At 38.9% G+C, this 14439-nt stretch overlaps 1 non-coding gene across 1 annotated transcript; it reads left to right on the top strand.

Moving 5' to 3' along the window:
- Positions 1 to 7868: 7868 nt before the first annotated feature.
- On the top strand, positions 7869 to 7975 carry LOC130978002 (small nucleolar RNA R71). The gene has a single exon (XR_009085666.1). It is a non-coding gene; the product is annotated as a small nucleolar RNA R71 (small nucleolar RNA).
- The last annotated feature ends 6464 nt before the right edge of the window (positions 7976 to 14439 follow it).

Genomic DNA, 14439 nt, shown 5'->3' with positions numbered 1-14439 from the left:
TCCTAGAATGAGAGTTGCACCCTTGTGCTCCTCCATTTCCAGCACCACAAAGTCAGTAGGAAAGGCAAATGGCCCAACCTTGACTATCATGTCTTCAATCACGCCTGATGGGTATTTAATGGAGCCATCAGCAAGTTGAAGACATATCCTGGTTGGTTTGATTTCTTCAGTTAAACCAAGCTTTCTGATAGTAGATGCAGGTATTAGGTTGATACTTGCCCCAAGGTCACATAAAGCTTGCTTGGTGCAATTACCTCCTAATGTGCATGGTATCATAAAGCTCCCAGGATCTTTAAGCTTCTCAGGTAAGCTTTTCAGAATGACTGCACTGCATTCTTCAGTGAGGTAAACCTTTTCAGTCTCCCTCCAATCCTTCTTATGACTTAAGATCTCTTTCATGAACTTAGCATAAGAGGGTATTTGCTCAAGTGCTTCTGCAAACGGAATCTTTATTTCAAGAGTCCTGAGATAGTCTGCAAAGCGAGCAAATTGCTTATCCTGTTCCGCTTGGCGGAGTTTTTGAGGATAAGGCATTTTGGCTTTGTATTCCTCAACCTTAGTTACTGCAGGTTTATTACCTACAGAAGTGGGTTGGGAAGCCTTGTTATCAGCACTTGTATGTGACTGATTCCCTACTGGCATTTGAATGCCAGAGGTAGGAGCTGGAGTGGCGTTAGACGCCCCTTCCTTGTTTGTTACTGGCGTTTGAACGCCAGCTTTGTCCCTTTCTGGGCTCGGACTGTCTTCAGGAGGATTTTGAGTATCCACTTGTTCAATTCTTGGTTTCCTGCTGCTTTGAAGTGAGGTATTTAATGTTTTCCCACTTCTTAATTGAACTGCTTGACATTCTTCTGTTATTTGTTTTGACAGTTGTTTTTCTGTCTGCTTTAATTGTACTTCCATGTTCCTGTTAGCCATTCTTGTTTCCTGTAATATTTCCTTGAATTCGGCTAGCTGTTGAGTTAGAAAGTCCAATTGCTGATTGAATTCATTAGCCTGATCCACTGGACTGAGTTCTGCAGTTACTGTTTTAGCTTCTTCTTTCATGAAAGATTCATTGCTTAAGTACAGATGTTGATTTCTGGCAACTGTATCAATAAGCTCTTGAGCCTCTTCAATTGTTTTTCTCATATGTATAGATCCACCAGCTGAGTGGTCTAGAGAAATCTGAGCTTTTTCTGTAAGCCCATAGTAGAAGATGTCTAATTGCACCCATTCCGAAAACATTTCAGAGGGGCATTTTCTTAGCAACTCTCTGTATCTCTCCCAGGCATCATAAAGATATTCATTATCTCCTTGTTTGAAGCCTTGGATGCTTAGCCTTAGCTGTGTCATCCTTTTTGGAGGGAAATAGTGATTCAGGAATTTTTCTGACAGCTGTTTCCATGTTTTTATGCTGTTCTTAGGCTGGTTATTTAACCACCTCTTAGCTTGATCTTTTACAGCAAATGGAAACAGTAATAGTCTGTAGACATCCTGATCTACTTCCTTATCATGTACTGTATCAGCAATTTGCAGAAATTGTGCCAAAAACTCTGTAGGTTCTTCATGTGGAAGACCAGAATACTGATAGTTTTGCTGCACCATGATAATGAGCTGAGGATTCAGCTCAAAGCTACTAACTCCAATGGAGGGTATACAGATACTACTCCCATATGAAGCAGTAGTGGGGTTAGCATATGACCCCAAAGTCCTCTTGGACTGTTCATTCCCACTTGCTTCCATACTAGATCACAAGGGATAATTTATATGTTGATATTTATTTATTTTATAGTTGTGGAATAAAATAAATAAAAAGAAGGAATATATATAAAAATATTTTGAAAATATTTTGTGAAAATATATATATATATATATATATATATATATATTTTTAGAATAAAATAAAAACGAAATAAATAAAAGGAAGTGGAAATATTTTGAAATTGAAAATTGAATTTTTATATAAAATTTTCGAAAAAAAAAAGTAGTTCAAAATTAGTTAGAAAATAAAAATTTTTGAATTTTGAATTTTTTGATGAAAGAGAAAAACTCACAAAAGACACAAGACTTAAAATTTTTAGATCTAATGCTCCTTAATTTTCGAAAATTTTTGGACGGAAAACACCAAGGAACACCAAACTTAAAAATTTTAAGATCAAGACACAAGAAAAACTCAAGAACACTTTGAAGATTCACGAGAACACCAAGAACAAAAGAAAGAACACCAAACTTAAAATTTTTAGAAAATCAAAGTAAATTTTCGAAAATTATAAAAAGATTAACAATAAAACACCAAACTTAGAGTTTGGCACAAGATTAAATCAAGAAAAATTATTTTTGAAAAAGATTTTTAAAAAAAAAAAAAAAAAAAAAAAGATACCCAATTGCCAAGAACATAAGCCAACGCTCTAGCCAACTGAGTTAAAAATGTAACGTGTTTTAATGATGTATAAATTTTTTTTTTTTTGTGGATAAAAGTATAATTTTTAAAAGTTAATGTTTTGAAAAAGCACAAGAAAAACAAGAAAAGACACAAAACAAGAAAAACTCAAGATCAAACAAGAAAAATAACCAAGAACAATTTGAAGATCAATGAAGAACAAGAACACTAACACGAAAATTTTAAAGAAAATATAAAATATGCAATTAACATCAAACTTAAAATAAGACACTAGACTCACGAAAAACTAACAGTTAATAAGGAAAAAGTAATATTTTCGAAAAATATTTTTTTGAGAAGGGAATAAAAGACTCAAATTTAATGACTCTGTAACATCAATACTATATTCCTAATCTAAGAAATAAAATAAGCTTTCAATTGTTCAAACTCAATAATCCCCGGCAACGGCGCCAAAAACTTGGTGGACGAAATTGTGATTCTTGATTAGTGGCTCCTTGGCATGTGCCAAGGAGAACTAATTTAACTAACTGATTAGGGAAGCTCACAACTCCGTTCAACTGACCAGCAAGTGTACTGGGTCGTCCAAGTAATACCTTACGTGAGTAAGGGTCGAATCCACAGAGATTATTGGTTTGAAGCAATCAATATTTATTTTATTAATCTTAGTTAGGATGTCAACAAGGATTAATTGGATTAAAAGTGAAATTACTAGATTTGATTATAAAGATAAAAGAGGGAATAATGTTACTTGAGCAATAGAGTTATTTGTTTGTAAAGGATTGTGGAATATGTTGGAGTTCTGGAGATGCTTTGTCCATTGAATTTCTACTTTTCCTTGAAGTCCTCTTCTCACACGCCTGGTTCCTTCCATGGCAAGCTCTTTGTAGGGTGTCACCGTCGTCAGTGGCTACTCCCCATCCTCGCAGTGAAAGCTAATGCACGCACTCTGTCACAGTACGGCCAATCACCGGTTGGTTCCCGCTCCTACTGGAATAGAATCCCTCTTTTGCGTTTGTCACTAACGCCCAGCAGGTTAAAGTTTGAAGCACGTCACAGTCATTCAATCCCAGAATCCTACTCGGAATACCACAGACAAGGTTTAGACTTTCCGGATTCTCATGAATGCTGCCATCAATCCGGCTTATACCACGAAGATTCTGTTGGGGAATCTAAGAGATATTCATTCAATCTGATGTAGAACGGAGGTGGTTGTCAGGCACACGTTCATGGGTTGAGGAAGGTGATGAGTGTCACGGATCATCACCTTCTCCACAGTTAAGCGCGAATAAACATCTTAGATAAGAACAAGCGTGTTTGAATGGAAAACAAAGGAATTGTATTAAATCATCGAGACGCTGCAGAGCTCCTCACCCCCAACAATGGAGTTTAGAGACTCATGCCGTCAAAAGTATGTAATTCAGATCTGAAAATTGTCATGAGTTACCAGATAGGTCTGTAAAAGTTGTTTAAATAGTAAACTAGTAACCTAGGTTTACAGAAAAGTGAATAAACTAAGATAATTGGTGCAGAAATCCACTTCTGGGGCCCACTTGGTGTGTGCTGGGGCTGAGACTAATGCTTTCCACGTGTGGAGGCCTTTCTTGGCGTCAAACTCCAGGTTTTGACGTGTTTTGGGCGTTCAACTCCGGATCATGACGTTTTTCTGGCGTTTAACTCCAGACAACAGCATGTACTTGGCGTTCAACGCCAAGTTACGTCGTCTATCCTTTCGCAAAGTATGGACTATTATATATTGCTGGAAAGCCCTGGATGTCTACTTTCCAACGCCGTTGAGAGCGCACCAATTGGACTCCTGTAGCTCCAGAAAATCCATTTCGAGTGCAGGGAGGTCAGGATCCAACAGCATCAGCAGTCCTTTTTCAGCCTAAGTCAGATTTTTGCTCAGCTCCCTCAATTTCAGCCAGAAAATACCTGAAATCACAGAAAAACACACAAACTCATAGTAAAGTCTAGAAATATGATTTTTGCCTAAAAACTAATATTATTTTACTAAAAACTAACTGAAACATGCTAAAATCTACATGAAATTACCCCCAAAAAGCGTACAAAATATCCGCTCATCAACACCCCTAAGGACTTACTCCCTGAAGTCTCTTTCCCTCATACATACACACCACAAGCACATGGTTTGTTATTTTTCCTTTCTTGAGACCTTGGTGTCCAGCACCTCTTTGGGTTACTAAGTGTTCTGTAGCAAAGGTTACTCTTGATAGTGGACTTTCAACTGATAATCTTGGATTAGTTAATCCAAGTTACCAAGTGATAAGGCACTCCTAAGAGCTTATTCATCCAAGTATATCCCTTGCACATAAACACCACAGACACATACCTCAATTTTGAAACCCTTGGTGCCTAGCATTATTTCTTATTGTGTTTCTTTCTTTTTCACTTTTATTGCTCTTTCTCTTTTCTTATTGAGATCTTATTGTTTAGTTAGTCTCAAAGGATGTGTCTCAAACATAGGACTTAGGATAGATAGTTGCTTTCTTTCCTTATTTGGTGAACCAACTTAGCTTACTAATCATCTTATCACAAACATTCAGAATGCACTTCACAAAATAACTCCACTATTGTTCTTTTCATAACATTTTCTTTTTGATTAACTTAAAGAGACAAGCATACAAGTAAGAAAGATGAAAGTGAACACTCAAGACATTAAGCTAGCATACTTGGATGTGAATAAAGAGGAACAAGTAAAAGATGCAGGTTCTATTCAATCATTTTTCACTTAGAGTTCTGCATTTCGAGATGGTTTGAAACAACCTCATGATATCTTCCTTGGTATTCTCGTCCTAGCATTTACATCCCTGTCTGTTTCCTTGGATGATGGGGTATGCTCATTCCCTGAGATTGATTGAATTTCTGTAACACTATTGAAAGTTGCTTGTTCTCTAAGCACTTGGAAAAGGGTTAACATGCATGTGTGCTTGTGAGCTTCAGAACTTAACTTGGTGTGTGAACACCAAACTTAGTTCTTTGCTTACTTGACAAATTGGATGCATGTAAGGACCTTGTGTGCTTTTTATTAAGAAACAACTATGAGCTGAAAAGATAATCTATGTTTTAGAGGTTAAGCCTCTGTCAAGTAAGTTCTCTAATTACTAGAGGGATGCTTCATCACTAAGGGTTGCAATGCACTCTTTAGCTGGGGTTTTGGTGGAACACCAAAATTAGAGCCCTATATTCACCCTTGAATTATTTTTGGTGTGTAACACCAAACTTAGCTCCTCACACTATAGAGAATCCACTTGAAATTTTTATTGAAAGACTTATGGAAAGAGAATTACCTCAGGTTGGGTTGCCTCCCAACAAAGCGTTTTTTTTAGTGTCGTTAGCTTGACGTTTGGTCCTTGTCAAGGTGGCTGATAGTGCTTGAAGTCTTCTCCTCTTGCAGTGAACCTATGTCCATTGGCTTTGTTGACAAGCTCCACATGCTCTAAGAACAAGATTTTGTTGATGGTGTACACTGGAGGCAACTGAGATAGAATAGTAGGGAGGTGAGGTGGTATAGATGGAAAGTATGTAGAGATCACTTCATCACCTGGCAAAAAAATTTCTGTAGAAATTTTCTTATTTCTCCATCCCCTTGGAACTTTCTTTTTTGTATCTCTTGATGCTCGCTTTCTTTCTGTAGATTCTTTCTCTAAGGGATTCTTGTTGTTGACTCTGCATGACTCTGGTGGTTCTGATTCCCTTTGGATCACCTTTGAATGTGGTTCTTCCTGAATATGTGGCTTTCCAACCCATGGGATTTCCAGTTGTGTTGTTTGTGCTTCACTGCTTGTTTCTTGCATCAGTGCTTCATTCTGCTATTCTCTTGATTCTTTGTTTTCTTGACTTGCTTCTTGTGAGAGGTTGAAAACATTAAAAGTGAGCTGCTCATCATGTATTCTCAGTACTAGCTCTCCTCGCTCTACATCTATGAGTGCTCTGGCTATGGCTAGGAATGGTCTTCCTAGAATGATGGGGTAAATAGGATTCTCATCCATTTCCAGAACAACAAAATCTGTGGGAAGATAGTAGCTCCCAACCTTCACCAGCACATTTTCAACCACTCCTATTGCTTGTTTTTGAGTTTTGTCAGCCAATCTGATAATTACATCAGTAGGAGTTAGTTCATTGATTTGGAGCTTCTTCATGAGGGAGAGAGGCATTAAGTTGATGCTTGCTCTCAAGTCACAAAGCCCTTTGTCAATCATTGTTTCTCTTATGGCACAAGGAATGTGGAAACTTTCTGGATCCTCCTTCTTTGTGGGTGACCCTGGTTGAATAAGAGCACTGTAATCCCTGTTCATCTTTATTGTTTGTCCACCCTTCAATGGTCTTTTCTGGCTAGTAGCTCCTTTATATACTTGATGTAGAAAGGCATTTGCTGGAGGGCTTTAACGAATGGTATATTTACATCAAGAGATGCAAACATATTAAGGAACCTTGAATACATTCTCCCTGCTACACCACCTTTAAGCCTGTGGGGAAAAGGTGCATATGGGTTCAATACCTCCTTCTTTTCAGCTCTTCCTTGGATGTAGGTTGGGGTGTATAGCTTCCTTCCTCCTGGCTTTCCTTTTGATTATTTTGGAGGTGTTCTACTGCATTCATACTCCCCTCATCACTTGTGGTTATCATTTTGTATTCTTCCCATCTCACTTTCTTTGTTTCTTCTCTTGGATTCTTCTCTGTATCACTGGGGAATCCATCAGAGAGTTTGGGAATTTGTTGGGATAGGTACCCTACTTGGGACTCCAATCTCTTGATGTTTTCTCCTTGGTTCTTGATATTGGCTCGCACTTCTTCCTTAAATACTTTGTTGTCTTGGACTTCTCTGCATAAGTTTTTAAGTAGAGCTTCAATCTTTGAGAGCCTATCATCTGTTAATGATGGTAAGTTGAGATTAGGTGGTTGAGAAGGTTGGTTAGATGGATGTTGGTAAGATCTCTGTGAGGTGTGTTGATGAGTTGCATTGTTGTTGGAATTGAGGTTGTGGCGTCTCTGATCTTGCCCTTGGTCTTGTTGGTTTCCCCATCCAAAGTTGGGGTGATTTCTCCATCAAGAGTTGTAAGTTTTGGAGTATGGATCATGGACTTGTCTAGGTGAGTTTCCAACATAGTTGGCTTGCTCCCAGTCACCTTCTTCTCCTATGTTCGCTCCTTCTTGAGCTGATGATGAAGTGATGGCTGCTGCAACTTGGTTTTCCTCCACCTTCTTGGTAAGATCTGCTAGCTGCTTGGTGATCATCTTATTTTGAGCTAACAATGCATCCATGTGGTTCAGCTCCATTACTCCTCTGGTGTTACTTCTTTCGGAGGCATAGAAATAGTCATTCTCAGCAACTGTCTCAATGACATCTATGACTTCTTCAATGGTTTTCTTCTTGTTTAGGGAGCCTCCTGATGAATGATCCACAACCTTCTTTGACTCATAGGAAAGACCTTCATAGAAGATGTGAAGTTGAACCCATTCATTGAACATATCTGGTGGGTATCTTCTTGTTAAGTCTTTGAACCTCTCCCATGCTTCATAAAGAGTCTCACCATCTTGTTGCCTGAAAGTTTTCACCTTAGCTCTCAGCCTGTTGATCCTTTGAGGAGGGTAAAATCTTGCCAAAAATTTGTTCACCACATCTTCTCAATTTGTTAAGCTCTCCTTTGGGAAGGATTCAAGCCATTTGGATGCCTTGTCCCTGAGTGAAAAAAGGAACAAGAGCAGCCTATAGACATTCGGATGGACTCCATTAGACTTTACACTGTCACAAATTCTCAGGAAGGTGGTTAGATATTGATTGGGGTCTTCTTGAGCACTTCCTCCAAAGGAACAATTGTTCTGAACAAGGGTGATGAGCTGGGGTTTTAGTTCGAAATTGTTGGCATGTATGGTGGGCTTCTGAATGCTACTTCCACAGTTTCCTGGATTAGGATTGATATAGGAGCCTAGAACTCTCCTTTCTTGCCCAGCACAGTTTGCATGGCCTTCTCTGGCATGGTTGTGAGCTTCTTCTTCATGATTGTTCTCCAGATTTTCTTCCATATTGGGTTCAAAGTACTCTTCCTCTTCTTCCTCAGCACCAATAATTCTTTTCCCTCTTGCTTCCCTTCTTAGTCTCCAAAGGGTCCTTTCAGGTTTTGAATTGAAGGATGTTGAAACTCCTTCTCTTCTCCCTGTCATACAACAGACAGATTGTACAACAAGAGATAAAATGAAGAAACTATTCTTGTTAGAGTAATTGTTAGTGTGAGTGATGCAACTTATCAAACAGTTAGTGGGTTAGTGAGTAGAATTGTAATTATCAAAGAAAGAAAGAACGAAAAATAAAGAGGGTGAAAGGGATGAGGAAGAAATTAAAACAAACTAAAAGAAATTGATTGAATGAAATAAACAAAAAAAATGCTTAATCTAGTGATCTTCAAACTTAATCATTGTTGATTCAAAATCAATTCCCGGCAACGGTGCCATAAACTTGATGCATGAAAACTTGTCTCTCAACAAATTTCCCTTCGGCAAGTATACCGAATTATCGTCAAGTAAAACTCACAATAGAGTGAGGTCGAATCCCACAAGGATTGATTGGTCAAGCAACTTTAGTTAGAAGAATATGCTAGTTGAGCTAAACAGAATTTAGATTGGGGACTTGCAGAAATTTAAATGACTGGAAAGTAAATACAGAAATTAAAGTGCAGAATCTTAAATGGGGATTTGGGGTAATGAGCATGAAAATAAATGACAGAAAGTAAAGAGAATGGGTAAGATCAGAAATGGAGTAATCATTGGGTTCAGGAGATGTTGCATTCTCCAGATCAAGTTCATTCTCATCTCTTCCTCAATCAATGCATTCATTGATCTCCTTGGCAATCTTAAGTGATTGGATCCCAATTCCTTGGCAATCCAATCTCTCTAAGCTTGAACAATTGCCCAATTCCTTTATTTAATTGCTCATGGGAAGAGATGAAGTGTGGTCATTGATTATAGCACATGTATTTCCAAATCAAAGTGTTGGGAGGATTACATGTCACTATATCCGCCCAAACCCCAATTTGGTCCAACATGAGAAAGCATTTCTAGCATGATCTCCTCATCCCTTTTCCAAGGCTCAAAGGAGATCCAATTATGGAGAGTTTCTTTTCCAAGACAACTAACCAATTGAATTAAGATCGAAAGATTTCTAGTAAGATCAAGAGAAAATAAAGAAGAAGAATAATGAAAACTATAATTGATCCATCAAATTACAACAGAGCTCCCTAACCCAATGAAAGGGGTTTAGTTGTTCATAGCTCTAGAAATGAAAAATGGCAGAAAAGAAGAATCCATGCTAAAAGTACAGAAAAGTAAATATACAGAGAGTAGTTCCCAAAAGTACCAAGCTTCTCTATAGTTCAAAACTACTCCTATATATATTACTTCTCTTGATCTTCTAGTGAGTTCTTCAAGTCTTGGATGTGGGCTCTGGATCTTGAGTTGAAGCAGTTCTCATCTTTAGTGGGCCCAGCTTGTAGAGAAATATGAATTAGGCTTGGGTATTTAGTGAGATTAATGTTGAGTGCCATTTTGGGTTCGAGAATGTTAGTGGCATTCACTTTTTCCACTAATGTTCCACCCTTATGTACCCACATTAACTCCAACGTTAGTGGTCTTAACGTGACCACTAACGTTGCCTTCTCAATTTTTGGCCAACATTATTGGGACTCACTTTTCCCAATAACATTGGCTTATACCCCTTCGCGAACGTTATTGGGAATCACTTTTCCCATTAATGTTGCTTGATGCCTTTTGTTCCTACGTTAGAGTTCACGTTAGTGTAGCTAACGTGACTCTTAACGTGGGTGTGTCTCACCTTCGAGAGCGTTAGTGACACTCACCTTTGTCACTACCGTTCCAAATGTCCAAATTCTCTACGTTAGAACTCACGTTAACTAAGTTAACGTGGCTCTTAACGTAGTAGTGATGCCATCTTCCAATGTTAGTAACAAAAGTGAGTGTCACTAACGTTGGCTCTTTGATCTCAACTCCATGTTAACTTTCACGTTAATGGTCTTAACGTGAAAGTTAACGTAGGCAATGCTAGTTGGTCCAACGTTAGTGACAAAAGTGAGTGTCACTAACGTTGGCTTTTGTTTTCCTCTTCCACGTTAGAGTTCACGTTAACTAAGTTAACGTGACTCTTAACGTGGATCATTGCCAAGTTTCTCAACGTTAGTGGTGTTCACTTTTACCACTAACGTTGGAGAAAAACGTTATTGGTGTTCACGTTTTCTCTTAACGTTGGAGTTCTTTTTTTCTTCTACGTTAACTACCAGGTTAACTTAGTTAACGTGGCAAGTAACGTGAGCTATGTATGGCTTCGCAGGCATTATTGGTGATCACTTTTCTCATTAAAGTTGCAAGTTTTTTTACCATTCCACATTAGTGTTCACGTTAACTAGGTTAACGTGAATACTAACATGGTTCTTCCTTGCTTCCTTTGCCCTTAAATCAAGCAATTAAGTGCATCAAAGCTCTAGCCAAAGTCATGAGATTATGCATCATCAATTTATCATGCAATTCTAGCAAAATTCTCATGAAATCATGCAAAGTTCACAATAGTTGCTTGAATTAAGGTGTAAGTGTAACTTCATCCAAAACTTGCCTTATTCACTAAGAAAATACATGAAACTACCCTAAAACAGTAAAGAAAAGGTCAGTGAAACTGGCCTAGATGCCCTGGCATCACAAACTTTACCTCAAAAGAGACAAGATCCTGGCAAATTCGTAATACCCTGCACCATAGGCACCATGATCTTTGAAAAAGCTCCTTGTGACCCAGGGTCTGGTATAAATCTTATGCCGCTCTCTGTAATGGAGAAGCTGGAAATCATTGAGGTACAACCTGCCATATTCTCATTACAAATGGCAGACAAGTTAGTAAGACAAGCTTATGGATTAGTAGAGGACGTATTAGTGAAGGTTAAAGGCCTTTACATCCCTGCTGATTTCATAATCTTAGACACTAGGAAGGAGGATGATGAATGCATCATCCTTGGAAAACCCTTCCTAGCCACAGCAGGAGCTGTGATTGATGTTGACAGAGGAGAACCAGTCCTTCAATTAAATGGGGACTACCTTGTGTTTAAAGCTCAAGGATCTTCCTCTGCAACCAGGGAGAGGAAGCATGAAAAGCTTCTCTCAGTACAGAGTCAAACAAAGCCCCCACAATCAAACTCTAAGTTTGGTGTTGAATCCCCACATCCAAACTCTAAGTTTGGTGTTGGGAGTCTACAACATTGACCTGATCACTTGTGTGGCTCCATGGTGGACGAAATTGTGATCACATCAATGTAGTATTCTTTGTTGTTGTATGGAATCATTATTATGGCACTTATGTGTGGACACAACTCCGTTCAACTAACCAGCAAGTGTACTGGGTCATCCAAGTAATACCTTACGTGAGTAAGGGTCGATCCCACAGAGATTGTTGGTATGAAGCAAGCTATGGTCATCTTGTAAATCCCAGTCAGGAGGATAAAATTATGGAATTTAGAAAATCAAATATGATTAATAAAAATAAACAGAAAATAAAATAGGATAGAGATACTTATGTAAATTAATAGTGGGAATTTCAGATAAGTGTATGGAGATGCTGTGCTCCTCTTGAATCTCTACTTTCCTATTACATTCATCCAATCTTTCTTACTCCTTTCCATGGCAAGCTGTATGTAGGGCATCACCGTTGTTAGTGGCTACATCCCATCCTCTCAGTGAAAATGTTCATGTGCTCTGTCACAGCACGGCTAATCAGCTGTTGGTTCTCGATCATGTTGGAATAGGATCCATTGATCCTTTTGCGCTTGTCATCACGCCCAGCAATCGTGAGTTTGAAGCTCGTCACAGTCATTCAATCCCAGAATCCTACTCGGAATACCACAGACAAGGTTTAGACTTTCCGGATCCTCATGAATGCCGCCATCTATCTAGCTTATACCACGAAGATTCTGTTGGGGAATCTAAGAGATATGCGCCCGGCCTAAGGTAGAACGGAAGTGGTTGTCAAACACGCGCGTTCATAGGTGAGAATGATGATGAGTGTCACGGATCATCACATTCATCAAGTTGAAGTGCAACGTATATCTTGGAATAAGAATAAAAGAGAATTGAATAGAAAGTAATAGTAATTGTATTGAAACTTGAGGTACAGCAGAGCTCCACACCCTTAATCTATGGTGTGCAGAAACTCCACCGTTGAAAATACATAAGTGAAAGGTTCAGGCATGGCCGAATGGCCAGCCCCCATGATCTGAGAACTAATCGTCCCCAGATGTCTAATACACTAGTAAAAAGTTCTATTTATAATAAACTAGCTACTAGGGTTTATAGAAGTAAGTAATTGATGCATAAATCCACTTCCGGGGCCCACTTAGTGTATGTTTGGGCTGAGCTTGGTCTATCCACGAGCTGAGGCTTTTATTGGACTTGAACGCCAAGTTGTAATGTGTTTTGGGCGTTCAACTCTGGGTTGTGACGTGTTTCTGGCGTTTGACTCCAGACAGCAACATGGAACTGGCGTTGAGCGCCAGTTTACGTAGTCAATTCCCGAATAAAGTATGGACTATTATATATTGCTGGAAAGCTCTGGATGTCTACTTTCCAACGCCATTGAGAGCGCGCCATTTGGAGTTCTGTAGCTCCAGAAATTCCATTTTGAGTGCAGGGAGGTCAGATTCCAACAACATCAGCAGTCCTTTGTCAGCCTCCTATCAGAGTTTTGCTCAAGTCCCTCAATTTCAGCCAGAAATTACCTGAAATCACAGAAAAACACACAAACACATAGTAAAGTCCAGAAATGTGAATTTAACATAAAAACTAATGAAAATATCCCTAAAAGTAGCTTGAACTTACTAAAAACTACCTAAAAACAATGCCAAAAAGCGTATAAATTATCCGCTCATCACTCCATCAGAGCCCACTGTCAAGCTATTGACATTAAAGAAGCGCTTATTGGGAGGCAACCCAATTTTTATTTATCTAATTTTATTTTATTTTTATTGTTCTTTTATGTTTTATTAGGTTCATTGGTGGACGAAATTTTGATCACATCAATGTAGTATTCTTTGTTGTTGTATGGAATCATTATTATGGCACTTATGTGTGGACACAACTCCGTTCAACTAACCAGCAAGTGTACTGGGTTGTCCAAGTAATACCTTACGTGAGTAAGGGTCGATCCCACAGAGATTGTTGGTATGAAGCAAGCTATGATCATCTTGTAAATCCCAGTCAGGAAGATAAAATTATGGAATGTAGAAAATCAAATATGATTAATAAAAATAAACAGAAAATAAAATAGGATAGAGATACTTATGTAAATCAATAGTGAGAATTTCAGATAGGCGTGTGGAGATGCTAGAATCCTTTCGAATCTCTACTTTCTTATTGCTCTCATCCAATCCTTCTTACTCCTTTCCATGGCAAGCTGTATGTAGGGCATCACCATCATCAATGGCTACTTTTCATCCTCTCGGGAAAATGGTCCTATGCGCTGTCACTGCACGGCTAATCGTCTGGAGGCATCACCCTTGTTGATGGCTACATCCCATCCTCTCAGTAAAAATGGTCCAAATGCTCTGTCACTGCACGGCTAATCAGCTGTTGGTTCTCGATCATGTTGGAATAGGATCCATTGATCCTTTTGCGTCTGTCATCACGCCCAGCAATCGCGAGTTTGAAGCCCGTCACAGTCATTCAATACCGGAATCCTACTAGGAATAGCACAGACAAGGTTAGACTTTCCGGATTCCCGGGATCCTACTCGGAATACCACAGACAAGGTTAGACTTTCCGGATCCCCATGAATGCCGCCATCTATCTAGCTTATACCACGAAGATTCTGTTGGGGAATCTAAGAGATATGCGCCCGGCCTAAAGTAGAACGGAAGTGGTTGTTAGTCACGCGCGTTCATAGGTGAGAATGATGATGAGTGTCACAGCTCATCACATTCATCAAAGTGTTGTGCAACGTATATCTTGGAATAAGAATAAAAGAGAATTGAATAGAAAGTAATAGTGATTGT

The sequence above is a fragment of the Arachis stenosperma genome, chromosome 4, assembly GCF_014773155.1.
Source record: "Arachis stenosperma cultivar V10309 chromosome 4, arast.V10309.gnm1.PFL2, whole genome shotgun sequence".
Taxonomy (NCBI): domain Eukaryota; kingdom Viridiplantae; phylum Streptophyta; class Magnoliopsida; order Fabales; family Fabaceae; genus Arachis; species Arachis stenosperma.
This window is presented reverse-complemented; position numbering and strand designations above follow the sequence as displayed.